At 41.5% G+C, this 14,003-nt stretch overlaps 1 protein-coding gene across 2 annotated transcripts in view; it reads left to right on the top strand.

Moving 5' to 3' along the window:
* The first annotated feature begins 385 nt into the window (after positions 1-385).
* LHFPL2 (LHFPL tetraspan subfamily member 2) overlaps positions 386-14,003 on the top strand; it is a 119,694-nt gene continuing 106,076 nt past the window's right edge. For both annotated transcript variants that reach the window (XM_032675174.1, XM_032675177.1), the window contains exon 1: positions 386-575. The gene's annotated coding sequence lies outside the window, so the exon portion shown is untranslated. The remainder of the gene's footprint in view (positions 576-14,003) is intronic.

Below are 14,003 nucleotides of genomic sequence, written 5' to 3' on the forward strand. Positions count from 1 at the left end.
ACCATGGCTAGGTCCAGTGGAACTGACTGTGATGCGCAGTGCAGTGGACAGTACCGGGTCTGAGACCGCCAGTCGCGCAGCCTAGCGCCTGGTCTCGGCCAGCTGCGTCGGAGGGGGTAAAACGAGAAGCCTTGGTTATTCAAACGCCAGGATAGCAGGGCAGAGGTTATTCCTGCTGTTCCCAGAGTCTGTCCCCCCAGCTGTGACGCTGACCGGGGCACACCAGGCCGCCCGTGGACGCGGTGCCTCCCTCTCTTCGCTCGCCTCCCGCCCGGCCCCGGTCCGGGCGCTTCGCCGCGGCCGGCGGTGGGAGAGCGGGGGACGTCAGTGCGAGGGGGCCGGTCCTGGGCAGGGCAGGGCGGCCGCATCCCGTCCCTCCCCGCCCCTCGCCGCGGCTCCCTCCCTCCCTCCGGCTGAGGGCGGCCGGGTCGGCGCTCAGCGGGATCCAAGTCCTCCTCTCTCGGTGCATGGTCGCGGCGGGAGCCGAAAAGGGCGAGCCCGGCGGGGCGAGGGCCGGAGGCGGCGGCGACGACAACAGAGCCCCAGGGCGGAGGAGCCGCCTCTGCCCTGCAGAGGTAAGGCGGCGGCCCCGCCGAAGTTGTGCGGGATCGGGAGGGAGGGAGGACGAGGACCGCTGGGTGCACTTCCATTCATTGCCCGAGCGGCGGCTGGGCTGCCGCTCCCCCCGGGCCGGGGCTGCAGCCGGAGGACGGGTCGGGGAGCAGCAGCGGCGGGACGGGTACGGCGCGGAGGGGGTGGTAGAGACGGGGTTGTGGCGCCGGCGAGAGCCGCCCGGCGCCTGCCGGGTCAGCGGCGGGCGGGAGGGCACCCGGGCGCCTTCCCCGCGGGGAGCGCGGCGGGGACACGGGGCGCGACCCGGCGAGGCGCCCGGAGCCGCCGGGCTGCCCCCTTCCTTCCCCCGCTCCCTCCTGCCCCGCTCCCTTCCTACGGCGCAGCAGTGCCGCCGAGCAGCCGACCCGGCGGGACGCGGCTGTCCCCGCCGGGCAGCGGGCGGCGGTTCGCGTGGCCGTGGCCGTGCTCCGCGCACACGGCCGCGGGGCGGCTGCGCTCCCCCTGCACCGTCAGGAGGGGGGCGGGGACGGGACGGGGGGCGCGGGAACCGCGGGACGGCGGGGGCGCCCCCGGCCGGTTTCGTGCGGGACGGGGAGCGCGGCGAGCGGGAGCCGCCCTGCCCCCGGCCGGCACACCTGCAGCCTCTTCCGGGCGGCGCGGGCGGGGGCTGCTCGTCTCTCCGCGGGCTGCCGTGGGGAGCGAGTGTTCGAAGATCACCTTGGCGCCTTCGCACCTCCGACGTGTTCTTCCTTCTCCTCGCCTTTCTGGGCCTACTTTTTGAAGGAGGGATGTGTGTGTCTGGGAGAGTACTTTGCTTCTTATGGCCCTTCAGGGAAGGGCAAGAAGTGGGTGGCACAGGTTACCAGTGCAAGTTTATTGGCAGTTTAGGCGTCACTTCAAAGGAACTCACTGCTGAGGTTGGATCCCATAATTCAGAAGTTGTGGGTGCGTTGGAGCAACATCAAGTAAAATAGCAGAGCTGGCAGTGCTGTGTCCAGACAAGTGCACGTGCTGCCAGTACCTGGTGGCAGAGCAGCTGGGTTGCACCATAGTAATAAGTTTACACCAAGCCAGAAGTAAGAAAACGAGACACTGCGAGTGTGTGCATCCTAATCAGAGATGTGTTATTAAGAATAACTGATAACAATTACAAAGCTCTAGCTGATCTCATCCAGAAGGAAATATTATATGTGTTAATTACAAGGTTTGGCTTTCTTAGGGAAACATTCCTCGGCACCATTACAAATACCTTAATGAAGATGTCTGTTTGGTCACAGTCCTGCAGTGGGTTCTAGCTGTGCAAGCTCACACCTGCAAGAAGCCCTCTTGTATTCATGGGTTTGCTTTGGTCATAGAAACCTCAGTGCTGTAACTCATAGAGGCCTAAATTTATGCTGTGCACAAGGAGTGGCTAATTAGGAAGTGCCATGGATACTGAAATAAATGTTCAATTTTATTTTTCTGAGTGAATCACACTACAGAAATATAATCCAAATTAATCTAAGGCACTTTCTGGAGTATTTTCTCCGTATTCATGCATTGTTAGATGCAGGATGTAGACAGACTGTTAGGGCAGTTAATGAGAGGGTTTTATCTCAGACATAGTTTCATGGGACCATTCCTTGATTATTTCACTGAATATGATAGTTGCAGCCACTCCAGTTTTAATCACATCACTGCTTTCTTCACAGGATTTCTTTGTGTGGGTCACAGAGTGGTTCTAATCAGTATGTAGGAAATTACCCACTTTATCTTTTTGTTAGTTAAGCATCTGCTTTATTAAGCATTCTGGGAGATGCGTGCATGATGATGTACCCACATGTCAGGCAAGTAGCAGTAGTGTGTCATTTGCTTTTACAAATATAAATCACTGGGAGTGGATGCAGCAGCATTTCGGTATAAGAATATTATAGTATTTTTGTTATCTCTTTAGTCAAAGCATATTCCTCCACGTCACCTAAGTCACTCTGGATTGTGCTGGGCTGGTAAGTTTGGATCAGGAGTACTTCTGGCGCAGACTGAAAGGAAGTCCATGGTTGCCATGACCTTTTTTCATGTTCTGTCTTATAGCAGTGAAAATTGCTTATGGTGTTTTGTAATACAGTAGGACAATGACATACTAAGTGCTACATGTTATTGCATCAGCAGAAGCTGGTTAAGCTGCAGGTGACTGTGTAGTTGGTACCAGACAAGAAACCTAGTGTTTTATTTTGCATACCGTGTAGACATTGCTGTTTAAATAATAATTACATGAAAAGGAGGATTCATTATTTTCCTGAGTGTTGTGAAGAACAGAATTATTATTCATCTAAGTTTGTATTTCCAGAAGCTTCTACTTTGTTAGTACTTGTTGGAGGACTCCCTAGTAAAAGAGAAGAGGTGGTTGTGACAAGGGGACGTGTTGAACACAGGATGGCAGCTCCTATCTGATGAGAGATTTCTGGTTATGCACTGCAGGCAAAAAACAATTTCTAGGGATTTCACCCTCAGTATCTTAAAATCAACTTGTTGCAAGAGCAAAAGGAAAGCGTCTCTTCACATAGGACTAGCCTCTGGTGAAGCTTGAAGTGGGAGGGTGAAGTGCTGCTCCACTGTCCCTCACTGTCCTTGCTTCCTACCCACACGTGTTCGTGCACAGGCACAAGCACACACAGTTCATCTTGTGGGTGACTCTTTGCACCATCCAGCCTGTGGGGAGGAAAGCAATGATCAACTTCTGAACTGCTGGTGGCAATGAGAGAAGCCCTTTTATGTCCCCATTCCTTCCTTCCCCTGGAACAAGGGCTTTCTGTGTCTTCCTATTTGCTGCTTTCCTCTGTGTCTTCTGTGCCTCCCTTCCCCCACAACAGTTTCCATTTCTTTGCTTTCTGCCTAGGGATAAATCATTTGGGATGTCAGCATTTTTAACTCATTTGGCAACAAGTGTAGAGCTGGCTAGCGGCTGGAAGGTGATACTGGCTCTCAGAGTCCTTTTTTGATGCAGAGGCAATTGCTGATGCAATTAAAGTTAACAAGTCTGTTAAAATAATGCTAAAGACTTTTGCTTAGATTATTCCTTCTGGGTTTTCAGCTTTCAGAAAATTGACATATTTCTCCTGGGTTGTGGAGATCTGCCCTGGAAATGTGGAACTAACAGGATGTATTTTTCCAAAATCATTGTCCTACATACAGATGAACTGGAATTAAGCTGAATGTAGAGCATCCATAAAGCCCAGATGAAAAAAATAGATTTGTTTTTTGAAATTGCTGGGAAGGTCTGGTCAGATACTCTGAAAGCTGTCTAAACAAGTTCTATTATTTTAGTTTTAAACAGTCTTCTAAGTAACGTGATATTATCATGTTATACCGCTGAAAGTAGTTGATGCATTTTGAAAAATAATGCCGATTTGTGAACTTAATTTCTTTTTTAATTACCTTTGTTTCTCCTTATGTTTAGACTTTAGGAAGTCACAGGTAAGTATTTCAACATCAGTTAATCAGAGAATAATCAATTTTCCTAGAAGTATTTTCTTAAAAGATATTTTTGTGGAACGTAATTCAAAAGAAAACAAAGCCCACAATAAAAGAGTAATTGAATTATAAATTTGCTGCAATGGCAAGCAGGTGACTGCAAATGTACCCAATTTGTGTGAGTGGATCAGGAATATATATGAAATTCTGAACTATGGCCATACCTGTAACAATTGGGCAGTTATATTTTCCATGACTGAGCATAAATAAATCACAGCAGAAGATAGAGACCATTGTGCTGTTCACACAATCAATAGGATACAGTTTCTGATTCACTATATGTAATTAAAAAAAAATAAAAATAATGGTCTGTTGCTAAATACTAATTTCTCCAGTCTTCCTTGTCTTTTGATTTTTATAATTATACTGTCTTTTTCAGCTTGGATCTGCATAGTAAAGTTAGATGTGGGCTCTTCAAAGGAGAATCCAGAATATATAAGATGTTGCTGCATGAGGAGAATGCTGCAGCAATTTGTTTCTTAAAACATTTCTTACGTATGTTGCTTTAGATGTTGTTGGTTGGGGTTTTCTTCGAGGGTTTCTCTGGGGCCCATGGTGAAAACATGACAACTAAATGACAAACCATGAGAATGAAATATAATGAAAAGAGGAAAAAATGTCTTGGAGAAATGTCATTTTGTGTTGCAGCAAGTGAGAGTACTGCAATAAATGAACCCAGACACACAAAAAAGACTTACTTTAAGCTGATTTTCAAATATTTTCATTTTCACCTTTAACAGCTTCTAGTGCTCAGAAACGATTAATGAAGCAATGTTGCTGAAGCAGTTGTACAGCCTCCCTTGTCGTTGGTGTCAGTGTTCTATTTCAAAATTCTTTGTATTAATGCTGTCTCATTGTCTTGAAGATTATGAAGGTATTGTTAGATTCATGTGTTCTACGTGATATCTGACATCTTACTGGTGAAAGTGTCTTGGATTTGAATTTACACACACACAGAATTACCTTGAGAGTTCACTAATTGATCTTCATGTTTGCTGACACTTGACACTGCATGTGTTTTACACCTTCTTTCACCAAGAGGTATTAGTGCTGTCACTCTATTCCAGATAATTAACAGTAAATTTTGTACGTAAAATTATATAATAGCCTTTAATGTTATGATTGATTCTTTCACTAAAGTTTGACTGTAGTTGTTGGCCTTTCAGTTTGCAGAATTCTTTTTGATCCCAAGTAGGTTTTTCTGTAATGCTGCTTTAGGAAAAATCTTGTAAATTTCCTGCTAATACAAATGGTCAACATGATAATTGTAGCAATTATAGCCTGATCTGAACTTTATTAAAAAGCTTTATTAAAAGCCGTACAGTTCTTAAATCAGCTTTTTTTGAGAAGCGTGTCTTCTCAGGGTGGCTGAGACTTTGGGTAGCTGTGACAGAACTTTTTTGGTTCAGCTTCCAAGCATAATCCCTTAAACCTGGTTGGAAAGAATCACCTGTGAAGTGGGAGGATAAATTCAGTATCTATATCTATTTGATCTTCTGCTGAGATTGCAAAAAGAGTGCCAGTTGGTGCCATCTGTGTTTATAGATTTTGCAATAGTATTCACTGGGAGATTATCTGAAAGCCAAATCAGTTTACATAGGTCAGTGAATTGCAGCTTGCAAGGCTTGTGTCTGGGATCATTGTAAACAGGTTTTTCAGCCTTTTCGTTGAACTTTCATTTGTCAAAACCTGACCTCATCACTAAAGTGCGTGGTGGTGATAGTGCGCCAGTTTTATATTTTGGCAAACACATTTGAGAGAAACCTTATTTTAATGGTTAGGTACTCTTGTTTTTTTTCTTAGCAGTATTAGTGCATATTGCTTAGATACATCCTGTGCAAATAGTAATTTTGAGGAGGGAAGGCTGTACTGAAAATACTTTCATTCATACATAGGGGTGGTGGTTTTTTCTGAAATCTTTAATAAGTCGTATATAAAGAGTGATGTAAATATAGTTACTGTTCCTGCAATTAAAGTACCTGTAAAAGAGAAGGTGCTGCAGATAAGAGTACAGTTTGTCATATGTTAGAAGTTTACTGATGTTCTGCTTTCAGCTGGGTTAATTTCCTTCCTGGTAGCTGGTGTAGTGCTCTGTTTTGGGTTTAGTATGAGACTAATGTTGATAGTGCACTGATGTTTTAGTTGTTGCTAGGCGATACTTACACGAAGTCAAGGACTTTTCAGCTTCTCAAGCTCTGCAAGCAAGTAGACTGGGGGTGCACAAAAAACTGGGAAGAGACATAACTGGGACAGCTGACCCTAGCTGACCACAGGGATATTCCATACCATATGGCAATGTGCTCAGCACGTAAAGCTGGGGGAAGAATAAGAAGGAGAGGGAATGATTGCAATGATGGCATTTGTCTTCCCAAGTCACAGTTACCTGTGATGGAGCCCTGCTTTCCTGGAAGTGGATGAACTCTGGCCTGCCCATGGAAAGCAGTGAATGAATTCCTTGTTTTACTTTGCTTGCATGACTGGCTTTTGCTTTACCTACTGAAGTGTCTGTGTATCAACTCATGAGTTCTTTCTCTTTTACTCTTCTGTTTCTCTTGCCCATCTCACTGAGGTGGGAGTAAGTAAGGGACAGTCATGACACTAAAGCAAGATTTGTACAGAATTTCTCAAGAGAGTTCTTTGTGTGTAAGGAATGTTAGCATCTTTCTGCACAACTGTTTAGTACTGATGAATAATACATATTTAATTGTGCTTGAAATATAAGTATTGGAGGGTATCTCATACAAATCCTCTAGTTCTCACAGCTTTCTAAAAAGCTTATTTCACAAAATAAGGTGGTAAGTATACCTGGTCATCGTGATAATTTTAGCAATTGTAACTTGATTTTGGAACAGACACCTGATAAACACTGAATGTCATTTTGCACAGGCAAGTCCAAGTAATTTAAAGTTTACAAGAAAATTTCAAATGTAAATTCTAGTCTAAATATGGTAACATGTTCTTTTATTTTACATGTTGGGAATAATAACATTTTATATTCAGTCATATTTGTGGTATTGCTTATGTGCTTTTAGAAAATTGTTTTAACTTCTAAGTTCAACATTAAGTGGTGGGTCAAATTGGGCATAATAATAAAAGTTTCATGCATTCTTATGTCTCTTCTCTCTCTCTCTCTCTGCACTGATTTTTTCTCAGGCTAGTGTTGCTCTCGTATGGTTTACCTTTGAGGAGTTAAAAAAGATCTCATTTTTCTCTGGTTTAGGTTTTCTTTAAGCTACTAATAGACATAGTACATGACAGCTGGCATGCAAGATATTCCACAGACTGCCCAGCTGATTGCTCTGCTGAGATGGTAGATAATTTAGCAGAGGTATCCACTTTGCAGAAATGTGCATGAGGTTTGTGTTGCGTATACATGTTTATTCAATCATTAGTCATGATCATGACTGCATAAAATCAGTGTAATTACCTTCAACCAATCTTTACATCTAAGTGACCCAGACTGCATTCCATGACAGCCCTGACAGCTTGAATTAGAGCTTGCCTTTTATCGTGGCCAGATTTGGAGTACAGAAATATCCAGCCTTTCTTGAGCTTGGTTAATGCAGGAATGGTACATGTTAACGTGAAAGAGTGAAAGTCCAATCTAAAACAGAGCCTTAGAAATACTCTGATTTATTGGTGTTTAACCAGCACATATCAGCAGAGTTTACCTCAATTTTCTGTTGCACACTGCGTGCATTGCACAGTAGGTAAATGATCAGTTGCTGTAAGAGTGCATTGGGAGTGTCTCAAATGTACATGTGCACTGTACTCTGCATAGTATGCCTGTGCTTCCAAGCCAGATTTAAAGAATGTCCAGGCAAGGTCAGAGAATAGAAGTCCACATTTTCAGCACAATATCTCCAGCTCTTGACTGCTGGTCTCCCATTCTTTCCACAGGCTTCTTGGAGTTGGGCAGGGGAAGGATCTAAATGCAAAGTTTGTCTGAGCAGGTTGTGGCCTAATTTTTTTCAAGGCAACCCTGTACTTCCCTTTAACCCCCCACTTTTATTTTGTTCTTGTTGAATCAGTGAAAAGAAGCCCAAAAGATCATAAAAATATAGGATTGAAGAGACCTTATGCAGTCATCTAGTCCCTTCTTCTATGTCAGGTTAGGATCATCCATATCTGTCATCTGTGACTTGTTCTAAGGAACTCAATGGTCTCCCTTACAACATCATGCTATGGGGAAGTTTTCTTTTGGTGTTATCCAATTCACACCTTTCCTGTTGCAATTTAACATCACAACTGCTCATCCTGCATCTGACACAGCAAGTAGCTGTTTTTCTTCTCACACTGTGTTTTATTAACTGCCATAGCCTCCTGTTTCTCACCTCACAGGTGCTGGGTTTTGTGCACCAGTTATTTTTGTTGCTTTTCTTTGAGTTACCTTTCATTACTTCACATCTATTTTTTGTTCGTCCAAGTTAAGACTGTGTTCTCCTTAAGGCTTTAATGATGTTGAATAAAGCAGAACAGGATCCTCTTTATACTTACTAACACGATGAGGATGTTTTTTTCAGCACTGTAACTCTTTTTCATGGTCAGGCAGTGATCCATCAGATCCTCATCCAAAGACACTTTTCTAAGACATTACTCTCACTGATCACTTTATAACTGGCTATTTCTGCCTAACTGTAGCATCTTGCTCATGTTTTTACTAAAGATGACATTGTTTTTTCAGGTAATTCCTCCAGTTAGTAGTTTTGAGCTCTTGTGTTTTTCTCCAATAAACAAGCTACCTTTTCTAGACTAACATTGTCTGGTTATATAATAGCTTACTTTATCACATCATACAGACCCTGAAAATACTGAAACAAACATTCTTCAGAAATCTTACCTGAAAAAAGGGACATTTTTTTTTTTAACTAAGTCTCTTTTTTTTTCTGTGTGTAATGAACCTTTTCAGGAAAAGAAATATAGAAGAGAGAGAATTTTAGGAGAAAGTATTTTCTGTGCAGTGTAAATGGTTTAAGTTAGAAATGTGTATTGAAGAATCTGTGGTAAGAAAAAAATCACCATATTCCCGGTTGTCTTGTGGACTGGGGAAAGCAATTCATGTCACTTGTAATGCTCAGTGGGAAACTGTCTTTCTCCTCCTGTCTTTCTGTTAATTTACAGGTGATGGAGGTAAATATTTTCACAAGAATCTCTTGGCCTTCATAATTGTCTATTTTTTGCAACATTAATAGTAGTTAATTTTATAATGAAAATTGAAAAATGCACTTTGAGGAGTAGTAGGTGTAGTTAAAAAGGTACAAGTTGTATGTGAAAGAAAAAACCAGAAAGGTCAAATTCTGACAGAAATAAATGTCCATCAGAACTCAGGTTAGAAAAGAATTTGAGGAGTCAGTCTGTGAGCGGAAAGTCTGCTACAGACGGCCAACAGATAACTGAACACTACAGAAAAGGGGAAGGCAAGGCACTGGCAAGGACAACCAGAGATGCATTAACACCTTCCTTACAAAGAACAGTTAAATTGCTGAGTAGAAGAGACAACTGGGGATGCAGTGATAGTTTTATAAAAACATGAATGGCGTGGCGAGGGGCTTAGGGATCAATTGTTCATTTTCTCTCCCAGCAGAACTAATGAGCGTGAAAATGAACTAGCAGGTCTAGCAGGTGTTGGATTTGGAGTAGAAAAAAGAGGAGTTCTGTCATGCACATATATTAAGTTGTGTAACTCCACAGGATGTTGTGGATACTGACAATCTATACTGATTCAAAGTGAGGCTGGCCAAATTGAGTGGGGAAAAAAGAGTCTGTAGGGGATTATTAAATACATAAACATGACCTCTGGCTTTGAAAGTTCCCAAGCTGCAGATTATTGGAGAAGAGCGTATTTGGGGAAAGAATGACTACATGCTTACACTATTCTTATGCTCTTCCCCAGACATCTGCTTTTTGCTGCTCTTGGAGACAGAGGTACTGGGTAGAAGATTAGACCTGGCATAATTTTACATTTGCCTTTTTAAATTATAAAAACTCAAGACACATTTTTCTTTGAGTTAGCAGCTCAGGGTAGCATCTGCAAATCTTGTACTTTTTAGACCAAGAGTCTCCGATCCATTTTCCATAGAATTTAAGACAGAAGTACTTTTTTAATAAAACACAAAGATTACCAGGAACATTTGTCTCCTGCCAGTTGGCGTCAACTGCAAATTATGTTTCATTTCAGTCATGCTAAACTGCCAGATGAGATAATACATATTGTCTCATTTAGGCAATCTAAGCAGCTATGTCTGTAATCCCAACTTGGCTTTTCTGATTTATTTTCTCCTACGCGTGTGTGAAATTGCATTAATACAAAAGTTTTTTTGTTTCTCTGCCCATCTCCCTTCTACTGTAGATACATTTTAACTGCTTACACAAGCACAGGCTACATGAGCATCCCTCCAGAGTTAAAGACTGAAAGCTCTTAGATCACCAATGGGGACAGAGCAGTATAGAGGGAGGAGGATGCTATGTTACTTCTTACCCTGTAGACACTGATTTACTGGCTTGAGTTAGAGTGTTGATTCAATGATACGTCTTTCGGGTACTAGTCAGCCGATCAAAAACCCGTAACCACACATGTAAACATAACTTTTCATCCCCAGTTTTATTGTTAACCTTATACTAGTGGGTTTTCTGCTCTGTCAGATATTGTTCAGCTTTCTATGACCTTTACAATGCCTGAACAGGTATTGTTTGTACTTCTTCAGCTGGTGTGAAGTCAGCATGAATGCAGCATCCTGTGCTCATGCAAACTTAAACATGATTGTGTCTGCATCTGCTTAGGCATAGATTTGCATGGTGATCATACCAAATGGTAATCTGGCATTAATGAAGACACCGCCATGTGTTGTGCATGCCGTCTTTACTTTTCTGTCATGTATTAATATCTTTAACATACTTCCACTGGTTTTCCAAAGTGACTATGGGGGTTAAATTAACGATATCTTTCCCTCCAGACTCTTATCAGTGGGCTTCTTCATGTCTTACCCCCTAAGTGTTTCCTCTCTTCTTGTAATGCCAAATAAACAATTATATGCTCTTTTTCTTACTGGTTTGAGGCATGAGGAAATGTGATTTTGACTGGAGGTGGAAAGCCTGTGCAGTGATTATAGTGCCAGTGAGGGTTTTTTGTACCAGGTATTAGACTGTTCTGTGCTTGAGTTCCCAGATTTATCCTGTGCTGCTGCAGTGGCATCTGAGTTAAAGAGGCAAGGATTGTGCAGGTTAGGAAGTTCCATCCTGAGCCCCTGTAGTCTGTTCCTGCGTCTGCTGCTGGTATAGATTGATCATACTCTGTTTCACAAAGCAGAGTGGGCTTTATTGAAATATGTGGCTTTGGAGGTGGAGAATGAAAGGCAACATTTGGGTTTGTGTAGGTGAGACTATTGAAGTTTCTTGTAAATAACTGTGAGTGCTGTTTTGTTGTTGTTGGGATGTTTGTATATAGTAACTACTTTGATCTCTGCACACGGATTGAAAGTTGATTAATGTTACTACAGCGAAGTTGCTTTGTGACTACCTTAAGAATGGACTCTAGAAAAACCCAGAAGTATTCTTGTTTTCAAATATCATCATCCGATACCTGCAAATATTTGAACTGATGATGCATTTGCATATAGCAAATAGAATTCTCTTCTCTGAAGGTTTATTAAAGCTGTGCCAAATGCAATTAGTCATAGTCTACAGCATCACAGCTGAGTATTTTGGAACTGATAAGGCAAAGTTAACTTTTCTGTTTAGACAGTAAAGTTGTCCAGCTCTTCTCTTGGACTAAAACACCTCTCCTGTATGGACAGGGGAAGATTCATCTGTATCTTTAACTAGTTATATGTAGAAGTATATCAGGTAACATGAAGCTAATCTTTAGATATCTTAACTGCCTTTTAGCTGAAGAATAGTATAAGGTTCTTTGCCAGAGATTCAGGGAATATATCTGAGGGACTCATACTTCACATACGATCTGTGAAAACAGTAAAAAAAAAATCTTTTTAATGTTTTTTCTCCATTTAGCCTTTTGCTATTGAGTTGTGCTGCAAAAGAAAGAAAAGAAAAATGGTCTTGTTTCTATCTATCAATTAATTGATTGATTAATCATTGACCTCAGATATATTATTTATGATCGTGATTCTTCTTCTAAGACAGTACTTTTAAGGAGAAAGCTAATAATAATAAGGCGTATCTGACAAAGTTGTCAGACACTATTTTATTCTCCATTCTATATTATACAGTACTTAAAGAAGTCTGAGTGTCTCAAATACATGTCTACACACAGTTCTAATGTCATAAAAATGATTTAATAACCAATTAGCAAATCTTCCATTTGAAGTTTTTCATGATGAATCCATATCTATAATCATAGAGTTCTCTGCCAAGGGATAGTCTACATTTGCAAGCTTCACTTTCCATTCATGCTTGCACTTCTTACTAAGTAGAATATGTTACTTTATTGAGTACTTTTTTTTTGTCTCTGAGGATGAAGTGTTCAGATTTGCCTCAAACAAACCAGATAATTTGAAAAACAAATATCTCTCTTTCCAATGTACTTTTTTTTACTGGAAGTCTGAACAGACACTGATCAAAATGAATGCTGTCATTACTCACTTGAGTTTTTCTGTGTCTGATAATGTGAAAGGTTATTAAATTAGTGGTTAACTAAAATCCAGACTTGTGTGTCTGGGCTGAGGCATCATTTATTAGCTGAAGAGAGCAGTATGTGTGTATCCATCTTTGCAAATACGTGTAACATATTCCACACTGTCTCTGAAGTCCTCAGACATTACAGCCCATATGAGGAAGGCATTGGTCTGATAATTGAGGAATGGACAATTACAGTCCCAATGTATGGTGAAGCAGTTTGCAGTCTGGGAGGAAACAAAATTACTTGCTACTTATTTTTGGTCTGACTTAGACCGTTATATGTCCCTCTTCAGTCAAATTCTCAGAAATATAAAGTTTCTTTTTTAGAAAACAGTGTTTTGTTTTTAATGTTAGTTTCCTGTGGTTTTCTGCACAGCCTCGGAAGCTCAGGACATCACTATGTATCTTATTTAGAGAGGAAGCAGGTACAATCAAGCATTTGTTTTTTCTAAAGGAATAGTAATTTGGAAGAATAACAAAAAAGCATTGCATGAAATAGTAACAAATAAGCACTGGCTTAATATTCAGAGATGTATACAGTCCTGTGCATGGGCATTGTCTTCATAAAGAGAGGAGAAGGCGAGATGGTTCCAGTGACAGTGCAAGGGTGGATGCAAGGACTTAACAAATGCCAGAATCTGGGCTCCTACTGGCAAAACCCACAGATCTCTTACCCCAGCAGCTTCTCTTTGTGAGCTCCGTTGCTCAGGGCAGGGAGTGCTCTGTTATCTTTGGATCGCCACAGACATCTTGATTTTGCTTGAGAGAAGCAAAGAACGTATCTCTTAATTTGTGTTTATCGCATTACTTGATGATAGAAATAGTCTGTCTGCTGGTCTTGCAGGGAAGCTAGTGTCCTGCTTAAAGAATAATAGATATGTCCACCTACCTGTTCTGTCTGCTCACCACTGGCAACTTGCTAAAGTCTCTTTGCTGTACACTGCTGTTCTGTTTTTGCATGTAATTCTAAATTAATTATTTGATCCTGGATGAGTTATATGTCCCAATAGCTTTGAATTTAAGTAGTTCAAATTTTGTGTTTCTGTTGTTTTAACATGTGCATGCCGTTACTCTATTAATGGTTTGGTAATGTAGTAATAGTCTCTGTTTATGAACCAAAAGAGGAATGAAAATTGCTGTTCAACATTGTCCTTAGTGAGTAGAGGCTGATTTTAAGCTTTGAATCTTAATTTTTCCATGAACTATATTTTAGTTGTTTTTATTTTTGTGTGTGTGTTTTCATTTGACTGAGATAAAGTTTTAAAGTGGAAGATGGCTATAATCAG

This window comes from Chiroxiphia lanceolata, chromosome Z (genome assembly GCF_009829145.1).
Source record: "Chiroxiphia lanceolata isolate bChiLan1 chromosome Z, bChiLan1.pri, whole genome shotgun sequence".
NCBI classification, from domain to species: domain Eukaryota; kingdom Metazoa; phylum Chordata; class Aves; order Passeriformes; family Pipridae; genus Chiroxiphia; species Chiroxiphia lanceolata.